General features: G+C 34.6%; 1 pseudogene; it reads left to right on the top strand.

Annotated features, from left to right (window-relative positions):
• Positions 1-4,850: 4,850 nt before the first annotated feature.
• On the top strand, positions 4,851-5,191 carry LOC148950347 (histone H4-like; annotated as a pseudogene).
• The last annotated feature ends 477 nt before the right edge of the window (positions 5,192-5,668 follow it).

The raw sequence follows: 5,668 nt of genomic DNA, 5'->3' as shown, positions 1-5,668 counted from the left end.
CTAGGACCTGACTAATGGAGCCTACCAGCTGGGAATTTTTGAGGTAACTAAAATAAGATTGTAGAGAGGTTGACTATAACAAAATACTTTTATTCAGCTATGTGTGTACATCGATACAGGGTCTGATAATATATAAGCCGCTTGGATTGGTTGTCCGAGGGTGTCAACAAGTATAAGAGATCTACATTAAAGTACAATACAATAAAATACTTGAACACTTACAATAATCGAACATTATTCCAAGGTATTTCTAAATTCAACGGACCAAAGGTCAGTCCGGCATAAAATTAGTATATCAAACCCCATTCCCATAAAATATGTCTTTTATGAATTTCCTCAACCACATCTTATCGGGGTCTACAGACGCACATAGCTGGGAAGTGGCAATATCTCAATTTTCTATTAAGCATACGCATACCAGCATGCGTTCTTTATCTAAATACAAATTGGTATTTTGAAACTTTGTATTTGCGTCTTAACTTTTTTACCAAAATCCAATTTTGACTTAATTAGACAGCGTCACCACAAAAACATTAAATTGCGTAAAGAGCAAAAAACTGGTAATTGCAAAAATATTTTTATATATTTTGACAAGGAATTGCAACAATTCAAAAACCTTAAAAAAGAAAACCTAAAGTTTGAACCTTAGTAGAAATCATTATTTTCGGGAAAACTGTCATCCTGCTGTATTCTGGCCTAAACAAAACGATTTAGATAGGTCAGAAGTTTTGAGAAAATTCGTTAAGAGCCTTGATTTCGGGAAAAAAATATTTATATGAGTGACATCATTTTTATATACATTAGTATTGCAATGAGGTTGTCACACTTGTCACACTTATGAGGAAAAATTGAAAATTTTCAGGTATAGAGAACTACATTAAATTGCTTAAAGAGCAAAAAACTGGTAATTGCAAAACTATTTTTCTATATTTTGACAAGGAATTACAACAATTTTAAAACCTTAGAAAAGAAAACCAAAAGTTTGAAGCTTAGTAGAGATCGTTATTAGAAATCGAACTTGCTGTAATAATCCTATATTTTGAATAAATTCACAAATTCCAAATTTGCACTGCACTGAAAAAAATTCAAATGAATTTACAGAAGAAAAATGTGCATTGTCAGTTTAATACGATATTTATTCCTTAAAATCTTAATTAATTTTTATTTCTTAAAGCTACTAAATGAAAAACTTAAAACAATTTCTTTGAAGTTTCTACGACAATCCCTTTTCAAAGTTTCTACGACAACTCCTTCGATACGAAGCGCTCTTGTCTAAAAGAAAAAAAATAATAATACATTGTGCCAACATCGTCCTTTACTTAGGCAGCGCTGTTGCGCTGCCTATGATTAAATAAAAAAACACATTTTTTCTACTGAAAGTAAGGAGCAACAGTAAAACTTAAAACGAACAGAAATCATTACGTTTATGAGCAGGGGGGCTGTCCCCTCATTAAAACCTCGCTCTTCACGCTAAAGCTTTTCGGCACTTCAAAAAAAGCTACTTATTGTTCTAATTAATTGAACCTTGTGTTTCATGATTCGTTTTTTAAGAACTGGGACAAAATTTAAACTTTAGCACGAGAAGTTAAACTTTAAAGAGCGAGGAGTTGAGGACGGGGCCCCCCCCCCCCGCATATACGTAATAATTTCTGGTCGTTTTAAGTTTCAATGTTGCTCCTTACTTTCAGTTGAAAAAATTATTCTTATTTAATTTCTGATCGGTTTTTAAATAACACCAGGATATCTGGCGACACCTCCAATGAAAAAATCCCCCGTCCCACAGAAAAATCCTCTGGACAATTCAATCCTGGCAAAAATTTACCCCAGACAATTACTTTTAATATCTCCGCGCGTAAAATTTAATGGGTAAAGAGAAACCAAGATATATAAAGACATTTTGTAGAGGAATTCTGGCAAATTCACCCACTGTAAAATTTCCCCTGAAAATTCCACCCCCTGGTAACTTTCCTCTATATGGAAAATTATCCCCGTGCAAAATCCTGCAATTAGGAAATTCTTCCTCTCCTCTTCACCCGAAAAATGATTGCATACTTCCCAATAACAAATACAATACGTAAACAAAGGGCAAATTTAATAGCTTAAAAACCTTTCCAAAGGTGATGTAAGGGGGTCACGTTGTCTCCAAAGACATAGTTCTTGGGAATTTCAACTGTGATTAACAAAATAGCCATCTCAAAATTTTGATCGGACTGTTTTGGGGAAAATAGTGCGATAGTAGCGTAGGAGGGAGCCTAGCTGCCCTCCAATGTTTTGGTCACTTAAAAAGGGCACTAAAACTTTTCATTTCCGTTAGAATGAGCCCTCTCCTGAAGTTCTAGGTCCACTGGGTCGATATGTTTGCTCCTCACTTACAGCTCGTTACCATGAACTTTTTCAAAAAAAAATTTCAAAAAAAAGATGTAGCAATTTCCTTTCAAATTAGTCATTAAACAGCTCTCTATGGTTTCCTCTTTCCCCGCTAGCTGCAGAGAAAAAAAAATGGAAATAAAAGTTACCGTCAATGCAGAATATCGTAATTCAAGCAACTTATCCTGTCTTTAAGTCAATAGATTTTCCTTGTTATTCAGACGAAGGGATGGTAAGTATCCTATATAAGGATTTAGGACAAGGCGGTTCTAATAGTGTGCTTCTTGTTTTGATCTGACACTATTTTTAGGAGTTAAGGGATAATACATTTCTTAGTATTGGACATGATTGTGTCTTACTTGGTTGCTAGCTACCACTGCAACTGGGATTTCAGTTACTATTAGCTAGCGTTCGTTCTTTATTGTAAAAAACTTAAAAAAGTTACTGCAGTTTACACAACTATATCTACTTGTTTTTATAACGTTAAAAATCCCATTTTTATCTTTGTATGCAAGAAAGTGTTAATAGCATTTACTACTAAAGTGCCATAGAAAAATACAGTTTTCTGTAAAAATTGATTTCATCTTCAGAATTATTTTTGTTGATTACGAAATATTGCTAAACTAATCAATTTCCTTTCAAATGACACATTAGACAGCTCTCTGTGATTTTCCAGTGCCCTGCTAGCTGCGGAGAAAAAAAAATGACGTCGATGCAGAATATCATAGTTCAAGCCATATTTTTTGTATTTCAAGAAAACATATTTTCTTTGTTGTTCAAGCCAAGAGACCGTTAGTTTCCTATATAGGGGTATTGGACAAGGGGGTTCTAATAGTGTGCTTTGTTTTCTTATATGGCTCCAGTCTTACGAGTTATTGGGTAATTTTATTTTTTACTAAGGGACGTGATCATCTCTTGCTAGGGTGCTAACTACCGCTGCAACCCAGATACAAAAGATCATAGTTCAAGCCACTTATCTTGTTTTCCTAGCCAATGAATTTTTCTTGTTATCAAAGCCAAGCAGCTTTAAGTGTCCTGTATAGGGGTTTTAGACAAGGCGATTCTAATAGCATACTTTGTGTTTCGATCTGACACAATCTTTAGAACTTAAGGACTATCTTATTTCTTGGTATAGACCGTGATATTCTCTTGCTGAACCCGGATATAATTACAAACAGGAAAAAGCCCATGGCTTTTTTTAGTTGGAATAGTAAGAGACGATCCTCAGTATGGCACTATACCCCAGATAAGCAACTTTTCAAAAGATGTTTGTATTATTTTGACTTTTAGTTACTATGTGCCGCATTTTGTTCTTTACTAGGTTTCAGCTACATCCAATAAAACAGCCATAGTCCCCATTTATAGTGAACTATATCAATCCATTATGTATTTCTTATGCTATCTTTTCGAAAGATAAGCGTGTACTTTATAAATATCAAATTCACTTATTACGTCATATGTGGCCAAATTCTACGATTATGACGTCAATTATCAAGTTTGTACATGAAAATGCAGTTTTTGTAAAAATATTTATAATATATATATATGTTTTTTATTTAAAAGGCATTCAATGTGGTAATTTCCTTTTGAATGAGCTATTAAACAGCTCTCTGATTTTCCAGTGCCCTGCTAGCCATGAAGAAAAATCGAAAAAAAAGATCCGTCGATGCAGAATATCGTATTTCAAGTAACTTATCTCGTTTTCCAAGCCAATGGATTTTCTTTGTTGTTCGAGTCCGGGAGCTGTAGGTTTCCTATATATGGGGTTCGGGCAAGGTAATTCTAATAGTTACTAGATTGCTAGCTACTGTTGAAACCAGGATATGATTTGACACTATTTTTAGGAGTTACGGGATATTGTATTACTTAATATTGGACGTGATTGTCTCTTTTTAGGTTGCCTAGCTAACGCTGCAACCCGGATTACTAGGTTGTTTGTGACCACTGTAAATGCTGCAAGTCCAACTAGATATGCCTCGCTGGCTCTTTGTAGAGCAATCAAAGCCGAGCTTTCGAACCTCAAATGGGACTCGAAATCCTGGGCAATCTCTCTCATAAGTCCCTGAAAGGACAATTTCATTATTAAGAGTTCGGTATTCTTTTGATAGCGACGAATCTCTCTCAGGGCCACGATTCCAGGACTGTATCTGTGTTGTTTTTTTACCCCATCTGTAGTGGGAGCGGACTTACGCGGTGCTTTGGTCGCAAGCTGCTTTCTAGTTGCCTTTCCGCTTGTTTATTTTCTCGCCGTTTGCTTTGTCCTAGCCATGTTGATCGTTTGCCTTTTTTCATAGAATGAACAAAAAGATCAATCCCTATTGCCTAGCGCCTTTACTTATACAGAGTTTCAAAGGCGTTAAAGAGTAGTAAAGAGTAACATTTTGTGGGAAAGCATTCTATTAGTATATAAAAAACGGGCCTTCAAGAAATTCCATTAATCTAAGCAAAATCGTCTAGCTGTTTGTTACGATACTATATAAAATATGACAGGAAGAAGAAAAGAAGGAAACGGGCTTGGAAAAGGAGGCGCAAAACGTCATCTCAAAGTTATGTGTGACAAAATCCAGGAAATTACAAAACCAACTATTAGAAGATTGACTTGACACGGTGGTAAAAACGTATTTCTGGCCTAATTGACGGGGAAACAAGAGGCATTTTAAAGTTTTTCTAGGAAATGTTATACATAAAACTTGCCAAGAGAAAGAATATAACTGCAATGGATGTAGTCTACACTTTGAAGAGTCAAGGTCGAAGATTGTATTGTATAAATGAGTTTTTACCTTTCCCAATACTCCCACCCAACGGCTTTTTTAAAAGCCAGTAAGTCTATAAACATTTCCTAGCCCAGGTATTATTAGTTTTTTCTTATTGTGCATTCAAAATGTCAGTCAGTACTTTTTTTCTTTTTTTTCGTCTCAGCTGCAATATCTGAGTAGAATTATGCAAAGAAATTACTATTGCTATTTTACTGAATTTACCTTTTCCTTTCATATTTGAATATGTACTGAATCATATTTTAATGTCAGTATATAGTATAAACTAAGCAATTACTTAGCGCTTACAAGAAAAACTGAGCATTAGACATATTGATTCGTCCCAACACTTAACTTTTGATCTTTTGAGATACAAAATTCCATAAGTATTAAAAACCTTTGTTTTGGAAAAAATATATCCAAGTTCTTATGACACATCTTTTCTGAAAACTGTCTTGCTAGTGGGATTCTGATAAAAAAAATTTATTGTAAAATGGGACATTTCTCAGGTTTCAAATAACTCTGTTTTAAGTGGTACGTATATTGAC

The sequence above is a fragment of the Artemia sp. Qi Xiang Cuo genome, chromosome 7, assembly GCF_049724085.1.
Source record: "Artemia sp. Qi Xiang Cuo chromosome 7, ASM4972408v1, whole genome shotgun sequence".
Lineage (NCBI taxonomy): Eukaryota > Metazoa > Arthropoda > Branchiopoda > Anostraca > Artemiidae > Artemia > Artemia sp. Qi Xiang Cuo.
Note: the sequence above shows the minus strand (reverse complement) of the source record. Positions and strands in the feature narration are given on the sequence as shown.